We start from the raw sequence: 14,246 nt of genomic DNA on the forward strand, positions 1-14,246 counted from the left end.
GCCACCCATGTGGCCACCTCCTGTGAGTCTCGGATCTGAATCCAAGTGTACCACACCGCCAAAAATTTGTTGTATTTCATCTCGTCTCTGGCGCATAGCTCCTCTAGATGTCTGATATTATCTAATGCTTCTAGCCACATTGTCCGCGAGGGCGGATCCGTAGATTTCCATTTTCTAGGGATCACCTGTCGTGCTGCTATTATGAAGAATCTCAATAGTGAGCTTTTGGCCTGTGCCAATGACCCGGGGAACATGGATAGTAAAGCTAGTTCCGGGGTTAGGATTGTTTGGTTGCCACTGACCCACGCGTGGAGGACCCCCACCTCTCGCCACAACGGGCCTATCAACGTACATGTCTACCATATGTGAGTAAAGGTACCTTTCTCGGATAGGCATCTCCAGCAGACATCCGGACATTGGGGGCAGAATCTGGCCAGTCTCTCCGGGGTCCTGTACCATCTCGTAATGACCTTGTAATTTAGCTCTTGTAGTCTGCTCGAGATGTTTATTTTGAAAGTCAGTGTGTAGGCCTTCTTCCATGCCTCCTCTGTATATGTGACTCCCAACTCTCTCTCCCACGTCCTCTCTAAGTCCTTTCCTCTATCCCGTGTGTCCTCTTCTAATAGGAATTTGTATAGTTCTGAGATTTTTTGAGTTTTTTTCGGATTATGAATAAACTGCTTCTCAAATGGTGTCAAGGGCATATTTAACTCTTCGGGCCTCCCCAGGGATCTTATATAGTGGCTTAATTGAAGGTACTGGTACCATGCTCCAGCCGGGGGTCCCCGATCTCCAATTACCTCCCTCAAGGGCTTAAGTCCCCCTGTCCCCAGCATGTCCCCCACCCTAGGAATCTCTGTGGGCCGTGAGTCTGTCATTGTCTTTGTAAGAGATGAGCCCTTGAAGAATAGAGGGATATCTGCGTTACCTACCAAGGGCGTCAAAGGGCCCGGTCTCGCTATTAGCTTTGTTTTTGTAGCTGATCCTATCCAGGTCACCGTGATATTTTCCACAAAGGGCGACAGTCCCAGATTTCTCAGACCCTTATGTCCCGGTAACCATATCAGACCCTGTCCTTTATATGGCACCGCGTCCTGCTCCATTCTCACCCAGCGCTTCTGAGGATTCTTTTTTGTTAGCTCTAAAATGCAGCGAGATAAGGTGGCCCTATAATATAGTGCTATGTTTGGGATTCCCATCCCTCCATGCTCCCGCGGTCCAGTAAGTGCCCTCCAGTTTCGTCGGGGTTGTCTGCCCCCCCATATAAACCGCATCATCATCCTCCTTATTCGGTTCAAATATGCCCCTGGTAGCTGAATCGGGACAGTTTGGAGGGTATACAATATTCTGGGTAGAATGTTCATTTTTATTGTGCTTATTTTGCCGAACCAGGAGAGGGGTATCGCCCGCCATTTGTCCAAGTCCTCCTCTAATTTAGTTAATAGTGGTTTATAATTTTTATGAAACAGATCAGCTATATCGGGTGTAATTGTAATTCCCAGATATTTGAAGCTGTCTTTATTCCATGTAAATGGGAAAGCGGACCTTATTGCCTCTATTTCCTCTTCTGGAATGTTTATGTTAAGGATCTCAGACTTGCTCAGGTTCACCTTAAAATTTGAGAGTCGGCCGAATATTTGAAATTCCTTTAATATGTTTGGGAGGGCGATTCTGGGGTTAGTTATATAAATTAACAGATCATCGGCGTACAACGCCGTATATGATAGTTTTTTACCTGTGTTACAGATATCAACAAACCCCATTTCTATCAATGCTTCCAGGGAGGGAATCTTGTGTTACAATTAATTTAGTATCTTTTTACAATATGACTTGTTACATAACCAGAAAGAGTAAGTCATCAGTAGGCTTACTAATTGTATGCTAGGAGACATGGTGTTGTATACAAATGTTTACTAGTGAATTATAGGCTTGAGATACATCTGTTGTATTAATCTTAACACAATGCAGAGTTAACCTCAATTACGTGGGCCAGTGCTTACCAGTGAGATGGGCATTGGATTGTTCTCCTAATTCTCCGCTATTGATTCTTGTCTAGATTCCTTAGCACTAAAGCTTCCCAAACAGACAACGGTAGAAACACAAGGAGCAGTTGTGACTACAGATTGTTATGGTTTTCAAATTGACTGGTAATGGCCATACAGATTAGCAGTTATTGGTTGTCAATGGCTGCACAATTTTGTGGGTAAAACCATTATATTTTCCAAACTAATTACTAATGGCGATTTGCAGTAAAACTGAATGTGATTTTCATCTGCATTGTGCCTATGTCTTACAGATGTGTCTCTACTCATAGAGGACAATGGGCTCTATATTGAGATTATACCAGAATCACAAGTTATCCCCAGTCCACAGGATAGAGGATAACTTGCTGATTGGTGAAGGTCTTGCAGGGTCCCAAGGGCCACCTAGACACGAGGCCCACACTGAGGAGCTGGCGAGGTACAGTTAGCACTTGTCACAATGGCTCTACCAGACTCCTCCCCGGAGGGTAGCACGCAACCTTGGCCCAAGTACAGCTAGGCTTCTTCCAGGCTATCTGTATACGTGTGGTAGACTTGAGATTTGTCACGCGTCATGCCACCGTTCCTTCTCACAGTAGCTTGTACCCGGCGGTTAAATGAAGAGAGTCCCCCTGGGCATGGAACACTCCGGAGGGGGACGGGGGTAGGAACACTCCACAGTCACTAACTTAGTACTTGTGATGAGAGCAGGGGGATTTGTAGTGCGGCAGCCCCACAGTAAGCTACTGTTTCCAGGGACACTTAGCAGGTGCTACAGCCAATCAGGTAATGGGGGCATGACTGCACCATCAAGCAGCCTACATCTTGTCACCACACCTGCTTCCGGTGGTGACAAGATGCAATAATACCCTTCACGTGACTAGACAAATATTGATACTTTTCCAGATATATCCCAGCTACTTTCAGATATTAACCTCTCACATGCTGCAGCTGTGCAATACACATAGCAGCAGACAAGACACTTTGCACAATGCATCCACTTTGAAAACATGATATGTATGACATTTATGGAGGGGTCAGAAATAGGTGTTTCGGGCCACTACAGTCTCACCACAGAGACCTCCATCGATCATGAGAATTAGAGCCCCTTTTCCCTTGTCCTCCTAACTGCAGGCTTACTGCGCCCCCGCATTGAGGAAGAGACTGAATGGAGATCTGGTATCCCAAACGCATCAGCACTCCAATTACTTTCAACGGGACTGCCAAGGTAGCAGAGCTGTAAGTTTAGAATACAGTGTTTTTTTAAAACTCAGATTTGTTGCAGAAATGTTGCCCTCCATATGCAGGAGATTTTGAAAATCTTTTGGTCAATTCCCAATCATTGTTATAAAGACCTGAAGAGAGGGTCTGACATTGATTTGCAGGAATGCTATGATCCAATAGGCAGCGCTGCAGAGGTATTGTTCCATCTTCCTTATTTGCATGTATTTCCCAGGGGAGCATGCATGACCTTCTAATTCTCCTTACTTATCTTCTAGGTGTCCAGAATAAAGAGGTTCTGCAAGCAGCATACGGGAATCTTATAGTTTAAAAGTTACATCCTTAGATGCTTCTTTATTACGTCCATTAAAACACAGCGACGTTTCTGCCGACTGCAGGCCTTTATCAAGCGACTGCAGGCCTTTATCAAGCTCAACCACAATTGTTATATCAATGTAATACATACCCATCACCGACCAATCAGTGCTTCTACACAGACCACACCCCCACATACCTGTGTATTGATAAGGTTTCCAAGAGCAGGCCTCAGGTCCAGGACATCAGCAACTACTCTACCGTCATGTAAAGAACGTCCCCTCCAGCATATAGTGAACCTAACCACTACAAGCATTATGGAGCCGGCTAGCGTGTCAAGATCCATCTGCGCTTGTGCGGGTCTGACCCAGTAATCTCACGTGAACAGCGGCATCACTCTGTGCTGAAAGCAGACGTCACCATGGAGTCAGCCAGCGGCATATTAGCCTTTTACTCCCTACTTCTACACGAGCCAACCTAAACAATCAATCACCGTGAATCAGCCAACCCAAACAACCAATCACGTTGTGAATGGTGTGCATTTGGGGAGTAATATAGATATATGCCAGCCGGCGTCCCGATCTCCCACTGCGCATGCGCGGGACCCAGCCTATTCTCTCGCGTGACAGGCAGCATCTGTCACAATCTATGGCTCCACTAGTACCTCCAACGCATGCGCTGTGTGTCTAATCTCCCCGGCAACCAACTAAGGGTCATAATATTAACAAACGCCCCCTACGTAAACCAACCGCTGTACCAGCCCTCCATACTTTTTCTACTGTAGTGGGTATACACTGAAATCTTTGTTGAATAGCACTACGGCTTATCGAAGAGCTAGACGGAGACACCACCCGGTCTAATTGGATCATTGCAAGCGGCATGATGACATCATTTCCTGTGACATACAGCTTCAGTCATATTTAGCAGCTCAGACTTCTAAGCAAATATCAGTCACCAATCTGTAACAAAGGTCATTTTATCATGACAATTAGATAACTACATAGACAAATGTTCACTAAATATAGAAGTACCATTAAGTCAAAATCATCAAAAATGCGAAAAAAAGGAATCTTCAACATGATTATTATTCAATGTATTCATTGTCCATGGTTCCTGACTAGAGATGAGCGAGCGCACTCGTCCGAGCTTGATACTCTTTCGAGTATTAGGGTGTTCGAGATGCTCGTTACTCGAGACGAGCACCACGCGGCACTCGACTCCATTACATTTCCTTCCCTGAGAAATGTGCGTCCTTTTCTGGCCAATAGAAACACAGGGAAGGCATTACAACTTCCTCCTGTGACGTTCCAGCCCTATCCCACCCCCCTGCAGTGAGTGGCTGGGGAGATCAAGTGACCCCCGAGTATTTAAATCTGCCCCGCCCGCGGCTCGCCACAGACACGCTAAGATAGATGAGGGACAGTGCTGCTGCTACTGTTGCTGGTTTAGGGAGAGTGTTAGCGTCTACAAGAACCCCAACGGTCCTTCTTAGGGCCACAGCTCACCTAGTGCACTACTGTTGTGGGTGCTCTCAACTGCATAGTGCACTGCTAGTCCTGCTTGCATCCTTCCTTATAATTTAGCTCAGGCTGGCAGCCACCAACTGCGCGGCAATAATTCACAAACATCTTTACACCGCTCTGTCTCTGCTCGATTCTTAATCCAGCATGCTGAGGGGTAGGGGTAGGGGCAGAGGATGTGGACGCGGTCGCGGTCGAGGACGCAGAGTCCCAAGTGAGGGTGTGGGCATAGGTCAAGCTCCTGGTCCAGGTGAATCGCAGCCGGCTGCTGCGGGAGTAGGAGAGAGGACAGTTTCTGGGGTCCCCAGCTTCATATCGCAATTTTTGGGTCCACGTCGTATACCTTTATTAAAAAATTAGCAGTGTGAGCAGGTCCTGTCGTGGATGGCAGAAAGTGCATCCAGCAATCTATCGACCACCCAGTCTTCTACGCCGTCCACTGCTGCAACTCTGAATCCTCTGGCTGCTGCTCCTCCTTCCTCCCAGCCTCCTCACTCCATGAAAATGACACATTCTGAGGAGCAAGCAGACTCCCAGGAACTGTTCTCGGGCCCCTCCCGAGATCGGGCAGCAATGGTTCCTCTCTCTCCCACTGGAGGAGTTTGTCGTGACCGATGCCCAACCTTTGGAAAGTTCCCGGGGTCCGGGGGATGAGGCTGGGGACTTCCGGCAACTGTCTCAAGAGCTTTCAGTGGGTGAGGAGGACAATGACGATGAGACACAGTTGTCTATCAGTGAAGTAGTAGTAAGGGCAGTAAGTCCGAGGGAGGAGCGCACAGAGGATTCGGAGGAAGAGCCGCTGGACGATGAGGTGACTGACCCCACCTGGTGTGATAAGCCAACTGAGGACCGGTCTTCAGAGGGGGAGGCAATTGCAGCCGCAGGACAGGTTGGAAGAGGCAGTGGGGTGGCCAGGGGTAGAGGCAGGGCACGAGCGAATAATCGAACAGCTGTTTCCCAAAGCACCCCATCGCGCCAAGCCACCGTGCAGAGGCCAAGGTGCTCAAAGGTGTGGCAGTTTTTCACGGAGACGCCGGCCGACCGACGAACAGTGCTGTGCAACCTTTGTTGCGCCAAGATCAGCCGGGGAGCCACCACCACCAGCCTCACCACCACCAGCATGCACAGGCATATGATGGCCAAGCACCCCACAAGGTGGGACGAAGGCCGTTCACCGCCTCCAGCTTGCGCTACTTCCTTTCCCCCTGGGCCCCAACCTGCCACTGAGATCCAACTGCCCTCTCAGGACACAGGCACGACAGTCTCCTGGCCTGGACCCACACCCTCACCTCCGCTGTCCTCGGCCCCATCCAGCAATGTCTCTCAACGCAGCGTCCAGCTGTCGCTAAGAGAATCATTGGAGCAAAAGCGCAAATACGCCACCACGCACCTGCACGCTCAAGCTTTAAATGTCCACATAGCCAAATTGATCAGCCTGGAGATGCTCCCCTACAGGCTGGTGGAAACTAAGGTGTTCAAAAATTAGATGGCGGCGGCAGCCCCACGCTACTCAGTCCCCAGTCGCAGCTATTTTTCATGGTGTGCCGTCCCAGCCCTGCAGGACCATATCTCCCGCAACATCGTACGCGCCCTCACCAACTCGGTTACTGCCAAGGTCCACTTAACAACGGACACATGGACAAGCACAGGCGGGCAGGGCCACTACATCTCCCTGACGGCACATTGGGTGAATTTAGTGGAGACTGGGACCGAGTCAGAGCCTGGGACCGCTCATGTACTATCCACCCCCAGAAATACAGGCCCCAGATCGGTGCTGCTATCTGCGGCGGTGTATGCCACCTCCTCTAAACCTTCCTCCTCCTCCTCCAACGCAACCTCTACCTCGCAATCAAGACTTGTCAGCAGCAGCACATCACCAGCAGTCGGTGTCGCGCGGTGTGGCAGCACAGCGGTGGGCAAGCGTCAGCAGGCCGTGCTGAAGCTGCTCAGCTTAGGAGAGAAGAGGCACACAACCCACGAACTATTGCACGGTCTGACAGAGCAGACTGACCGCTGGCTTTCGCCACTGAGCCTCCAACCGGGCATGGTCGTGTGTGACAACGGCCGTAACCTGGTGGCGGCTCTACAGCTCAGCAGCCTCACGCACGTGCCATGCCTGGCCCACGTCTTTAATTTGGTGGTTCAGCGGTTTCTGAAAGGCTACCCACACTTGTCAGACCTCCTCGGCAAGGTGCGCCGGGTCAGCGCACATTTCCGCAAGTCCAACACGGATGCTGCCACCCTGCGCACCCTGCAACATCAGTTTAATCTGCCAGTGCACCGACTGCTTTGCGACGTGCCCACGCGGTGGAACTCTACGCTCCACATGTTGGCCCGGCTGTTTGAGCAGCGTAGAGCTATAGTGGAATACCAACTCCAACATGGGCGGCGAAGTGGGAGTCAGCATCCTCAATTCTTTACAGAGGAGTGGGCCTAGATGGCAGATATCTGCCAGGTCCTTGGAAACTTTGAGGAGTCCACCCTGATGGTGAGCGGCGATGCTGCAATCATTAGTGTCACCATTCCCCTGCTATGTCTCTTGAGAAGTTCCCTGCAAAGCATAAAGGCTGATGCTTTGCGGGCGGAAACGGAGGCGGGGGAAGACAGTATGTCGCTGGATAGTCAGAGCACCCTCATGTCTATATCTCAGCGCGTGGAGGAGGAGGAGGAGGGGGAGGAACCTGGGGAGGATGAGACAGCTGGGCCCACTGCAGAGGGTGCCCATGCAGCTTGCCTCTCATCCATTCAGCGTGTATGGCCTGAGGAGGAGGATACTCAAAGTGATCGTCCTAGTGAGGACAGCCATATGTTGCGTCCAGGTACCCTGGCACACATGGCTGATTTTATGTTAGCATGCCTTTCTCGTGACCCTCGTGTTAGACACATTGTGGCCACTACGGATTACTGGGTGTACACACTGCTTGACCCACGGTATAAGGAGAACCTTACCACTCTCATTCCCGAAGAGGAAAGGGGTTTGAGAGTGATGCAATACCACAGGGCCCTGGTGGACAAACTGATGGTAAACTTCCCATCTGACAGCGCTAGTGGCAGAAGGCGCAGTTCCGAGGGCCACGTAGAAGGGGAGGCGCGGAGATCAGGCAGCATGTTCAGCGCAGGCAGGGGAACACTCTCCAAGGCCTTTGCCAGCTTTATGGCTCCCCAGCAAGACTGTCTCACACCTCCGCAGTCCAGGCAGAGTCGGAGGGAGCACTGTAAGAAGATGGTGAGGGAGTACGCAGCTGATCGTACCACCGTCCTCCGTGACGCCTCTGCTCCGTACAACTACTGGGTGTCAAAGCTGGACACGTGGCCTGAACTCGCGCTGTATGCCCTGGAGGTGTTGGCCTGCCCTGCGGCTAGCGTCTTGTCAGAGAGGGTGTTTAGTGCAGCTGGGGTAATCATCACGGACAAGCGTACGCGCCTGTCAACTGACAGCGCCGACAGGCTTACACTCATAAAGATGAACAAAGCCTGGATTTCCCCAGGCTTCTCTTCTCCACCAGTGGACAGCAGCGCTACCTAAAGAACTTTGTCAATCTGTGTATGGTATTCGTCCTCCTCCTCCTGAAACCTCTCGTAATCACCGCGAATGGCAAACTTTTCTGTGGGTCAAAAGGCTCATATAACTTTTCTAAATAATATTTATCTGTTCAATTCTCATTAAAGTATTGAAACTTCCACCTGAACCTATTGTTTTTTAGACTGGGCTGCCTCCAGGCCTAGTTAAAAATGAAGCCACAGTACGCTAAGCGATTAATGGGTTTCACCTGCCCTCTGGGTTGGGCATGGGCAATTTTTCTGGGGTACATTTGTACTGTCGGTGCAACAATTTTTCGGGCCCTCACCTACAATGTAATCCAAGTAATTTTTATGGGCTTCGCCTGCCCTCATGGTACACCACTGTGTCTGGGGTTGGCCTACACATTTGCTACAGAAATGTAACTCTGTTCTGCCTACCTATACTTCTGCCACAGTAATGCTACAGGGGTCTGACTATACTTCAGCAACAGAAATGTTACTTCGGTCTGCCGATACTTCTGCTCCTGAAATGTTACCTTGGTTGGTGTATACTGTTACTACTGTAATTTTACTAATACTGGGCTCTACCCATAATGCTTCAACGGAAATGTTACTGGGGCAGGTCTATAATGCTATAACAGATATGTAACTAATAGTGGGCTTTGCCCATACTGCTTCTACGTTACTGTTGCTGGGGCCTGACTATCCTCCTACTACTGAAATCTTACCAATACTACGCTCTCCCTACACTGCTGCCAGGGAAATGTGAATCTGCTGCTTTGTCTCTACTGCTTCTACGTTGCTGTTGCTGGGGCCTGACTATACTCCTACTACTGAAATCTTACCAATACTATGCTCTCCCTACACTGCTGCCAGGGAAATGTGAATCTGCTGGTTTGCCATAATGCTTCTACATTACTGTTACTGGGGTCTGTCTATATTGATACTACTGAAATGTTACTGGGGTCTGTGTATACTGCTGCAAATGAAATGTTAGTGGGGTCTGTCCTCACTGCTGCCAATGAAATGTTACAGGGGTTACAGGGGTTTGTGCATACTGTTACCGCTGAAATTTTACTTATTCTCGGCTGTGCCTATACAGCTGCTACTGCAATGTTACAGGGTAGTGGAAACGGAGGCTTCCCAAAGACATGATGGTGGCGAGGCCACGCTACTAGGTTCCACAGGCGCGACAACTTTTCAGCGACGCGGTCACTGGGAAGGTGCATATAACCACGGACACGGGGACAGGACACGTACTGCCTCAAAAACTTTCCCGTCCTCCTCCTCTAACTATGAAAACATTCTTGGCCGAAGCCCACCTGCATTTAATCTGAGGTTAGCTCTGCTGTCCAGGGCACTGCAATGGGATATATTTATGTACTGCCGGTGGCTTCCTGGGACCCACCCATGCTGTCGGTCCACACGGAGTTGTAACTGCATGTGTCTACTTATAAAGAACCCCAGTCTGACTGGGGCATGCAGTGTGGGCCGAAGCCAAACTGCAATAAATCTGACGTTACCTCAGCTGTGCTGGGCAATGCAATGGGATATATTTATGTACCGCAGGTGGGTTCCAGGGAGCCACCCATGCTGTCGCTCCACAGGGACTTCACATAGGGGATTTGTACCTGCCTGTGTCTATGTATTAAAAACCCCGGTCAGGTTGGGGCATGCAGTGTGGGCCAAAGCCCACCTGCATTTACTCTGACGTTACCTCAGCTGTGCTGGGCAATGCAATGGGATTTATTTATGTACCGCCGGTGGCTTCCTGGGACCCACCCATGCTGTCGGTCCACACGGAGTTGTAACTGCATGTGTCTACTTATAAAGAACCCCAGTCTGACTGGGGCATGCAGTGTGGGCCGAAGCCCACATGCATTAAATCTGACGCTACCTCAGCTGTGCTGGGCACTGCAATGGGATTTATTTATGTACCGCCGGTGGGTTCCAGGGAGCCACCCATGCTGTCGGTCCACACGCACTTCACATTAGTGAGTTGTACCTGCCTGTGTTTATGTATTAAAAACCCTGGTCTGACTGGAGAATGCAGTGTGGGCCGAAGCCCACCTGCATTAAATCTGACGTCCCCTCAGCTGTGCTGGGCACTGCAATGGGATACATTTATGTACCGCCGGTGGCTTTCTGGGGTCCTCCCATGCTGTCTGTCCACACAGACTTCACAATAGGGAGTTGTACCTCCCTGTGTCTACTTATAAAAAACCCCAGTCTGACTGGGGCATGCAGTGTGGGCCGAAGCCCACCTGCATTAAATCTGACGTTACCTCAGCTGTGCTGGGCAATGCAATGGGATATATTTATGTACCGCTGGTGGGTTCCAGGGAGCCACCCTTGCTGTCGGTCCACACTGACTTCACATTAGTGAGTTGTACCTGCCTGTGTCTATGTATTAAAAACCCCGGTCAGGTTGGGGCATGCAGTGTGGGCCGAAGCCCACCTGCATTTAATCTGACGTTACCTCAGCTGTGCTGGGCAATGCAATGGGATTTATTTATGTACCGCCGGTGGCTTCCTGAGATCCTCCCATGCTGTCTGTCCACACGGACTTCACAATAGGGAGTTGTACCTCCCTGTGTCTACTTATAAAAAACCCCAGTCTGACTGGGGCATGCAGTGTGGGCCGAAGCCCACCTGCATTTAATCTGACGTTAGCTCTGCTGTCCAGGGCACTGCAATGGGATATATTTATGTACCGCCGGAGGGTTCCAGGGAGCCACCCATGCTGTGGGTGCACACAGAATTCCCATTGCGGAGTTGTACCTGCCTGTGACTATTTATAAAAAACCCCGGTCAGACTGGGGCATGCAGTGTGGGCCGAAGCCCACCTGTATTTAATCTGACGTTAGCTCTATTATCCGGGGCACTGCATTGGGACAAACTACAGGAGCAATACAGCGCTAATGAGACGTGCACAGCTACGCTAGCATAGGAGTCCGCTGTAGGCCCGCGATTGCTGAGGGTTTGTGCAGAGGCCTATGTCCTTGGTGCAGTGAAAGTCCGCTTCCTGCCTAGGATTGCTGAAGCTGTGGGCCGAGGCCTATGTCGTGGTTGCGGTGCAAGTCTGCCATGTTTGGCCGCTCAGATCAAGTTTTTGTTCATGTCTTGGGTTTCCTAGGACCCACCCATGCTGTTGGTGCAAACTTAGTTCCCATTGCGGTGTTTGACCTGTCTGGCACAAAGACACTGACTGACTTGGGTAGAGGGCAGAGCACTGACGGCTTTCCCCTTGCAGTGTGGATTGAGCTATGCGACACCTTGACAGAATGAATACTGTGTGGCACATGGATTCCCCATTGCTATGCCCACGTTTGCAGCTCCTCACGGAGGTGGCACAGGATTGGATGTCTCATTGCTTCTGTGCAGCATTGTGGGCTATCGCCCCGCCCCTTTTAAAGAGGTTCACCTGGCCCTGCCAACCCTCTGCAGTGTGTGCCTCCGGTTCCTCCTCATGGCTGACGCACTTATAAATAGCCATGAGGGTGGTGCTGCTGTGAGGCCAGCGTGTGGCATGAGGGCAGCTGAAGGCTGCGCAGGGACACTTTGGTGTGCGCTGTGGACACTGGGTCGTGCGGGGGGGGGGGGGGGGCAGCATGTAACCCAGAAGAAGAGGCAGCGGTGTGTCCCGCAGGCAGTGATTGTGCTTAGTTGGAGGTAGTGTGGTGCTTAGCTAAGGTTTGCCTTGCTAATGCGGGTTTGTCAGAAGTAAAAATTGGCGGGGGGGGGGGGGGCACTCTTGCCGCTATTGTGGCTGAATAGTGGGACCTGGGAACCTGAAATGCAGCCCAGCATGTTGCCCCTCGCCTGCTTTATCCGTTTCTGTGTCGTTTCCAGCACTTTCTTGGGTTTTGCAGATTTTCACCAATGAAAACCTTAGAGAGCATGGGCGATATACAAAAATGCTCGGGTCGCCCATTGACTTCAATGGGGTTCGTTACTTGAAACGAACCCTCGAGCATCGCGGGAAGTTCGACTCAAGCAACGAGCACCCGAGCATTTTGGTGCTCGCTCATCTCTATTCCTGACGTGTCGCACCCCGAAGGTCAAACTCCCTTTATCCTATAAAAACATAAAACACATAAAAACACATATCAAATTACGTAGAGTATCATTAAAAGAATCCACGTCAACTCGCCCCATTGTTTTGCATCATCCTTCATAAATAAACTGCTTAGATGTCTGAGCTGATAAATATGACTGAAGCTATATGTCACTGGGAATGTGGGAGTGATGTCATGCCCTTTGGAATGATCCTATATCTATATGGAACTATACCTTCTAGGTGTCTCTTCACACACCTTCCAGGTGTTCTCCTCAGGGTGCCTTGACACTTGTGAGAAGATCGCATGTTTTTTAAAGCGATGTGAGTGAAAACACAGAATTATAAAACCAATGATATTTAATAGTTACATTCCCATTTGCAATGCTTTCACTCACGCGATGTGGAGTTAGAAAGAAAAAAAAACATCGCAGCATCCCTATCTTTCTGTGTTTTGCATTTTTTTTAATCTCCCATGTTTCCCAATGGAGTCTCCTTTTTATCACATTGCAAAGCACGAACTTGCGATTTTCGTACAATACGATGCGTTTTTAACATTAGAAACTCATAATGTCCGTCGCGAGAAAAACGCAAGTGGCAGCAATGTTTTTGCAAGAAAAGTTCAGACATCTCATGAACACAATTGCAATTTTGGGGCGATTTCCTGGAGGTAAAATGGCGATCGCCAGTGTGAAGGAACCCTAAAAGAGAGAGGAGATCCTTCCCAACCCACATTCTTATGTAAAAACACTGAATAATTAGTGTTTCAACTGCATGATGAGTGAACGAGCCGACGCCGGCTTGTATGCCGGCTGAAGCTGAACGACGAACGAGAAGTGCATGATTATCATTTGTTGTTGAGTTGTTGGCTTATCGTTCCGTTTCGCTTGTTTGAACGCTTTTCTGAATGATTATCGTTCTGCGCAAACGCAGCATATTTATATGATAGTTTTTTACCTGTGTTACAGATATCAACAAACCCCATTTCTATCAATGCTTCCAGGGAGGGAATCTTGTGTTACAATTAATTTAGTATCTTTTTACAATATGACTTGTTACATAACCAGAAAGAGTAAGTCTTCAGTAGGCTTACTAATTGTATGCTAGGAGACATGGTGTTGTATACAAATGTTTACTAGTGAATTATAGGCTTGAGATACATCTGTTGTATTAATCTTAACACAATGCAGAGTTAACCTCAATTACGTGGGCCAGTGCTTACCAGTGAGATGGGCATTGGATTGTTCTCCTAATTCTCCGCTATTGATTCTTGTCTAGATTCCTTAGCACTAAAGCTTCCCAAACAGACAACGGTAGAAACACAAGGAGCAGTTGTGACTACAGATTGTTATGGTTTTCAAATTGACTGGTAATGGCCATACAGATTAGCAGTTATTGGTTGTCAATGGCTGCACAATTTTGTGGGTAAAACCATTATATTTTCCAAACTAATTACTAATGGCGATTTGCAGTAAAACTGAATGTGATTTTTATCTGCATTGTGCCTATGTCTTACAGATGTGTCTCTACTCATAGAGGACAATGGGCTCTATATTGAGGTTATACCAGAATCACAAGTTATCCCCAGTC

This window comes from Eleutherodactylus coqui, chromosome 9 (assembly GCF_035609145.1).
Source record: "Eleutherodactylus coqui strain aEleCoq1 chromosome 9, aEleCoq1.hap1, whole genome shotgun sequence".
Lineage (NCBI taxonomy): Eukaryota > Metazoa > Chordata > Amphibia > Anura > Eleutherodactylidae > Eleutherodactylus > Eleutherodactylus coqui.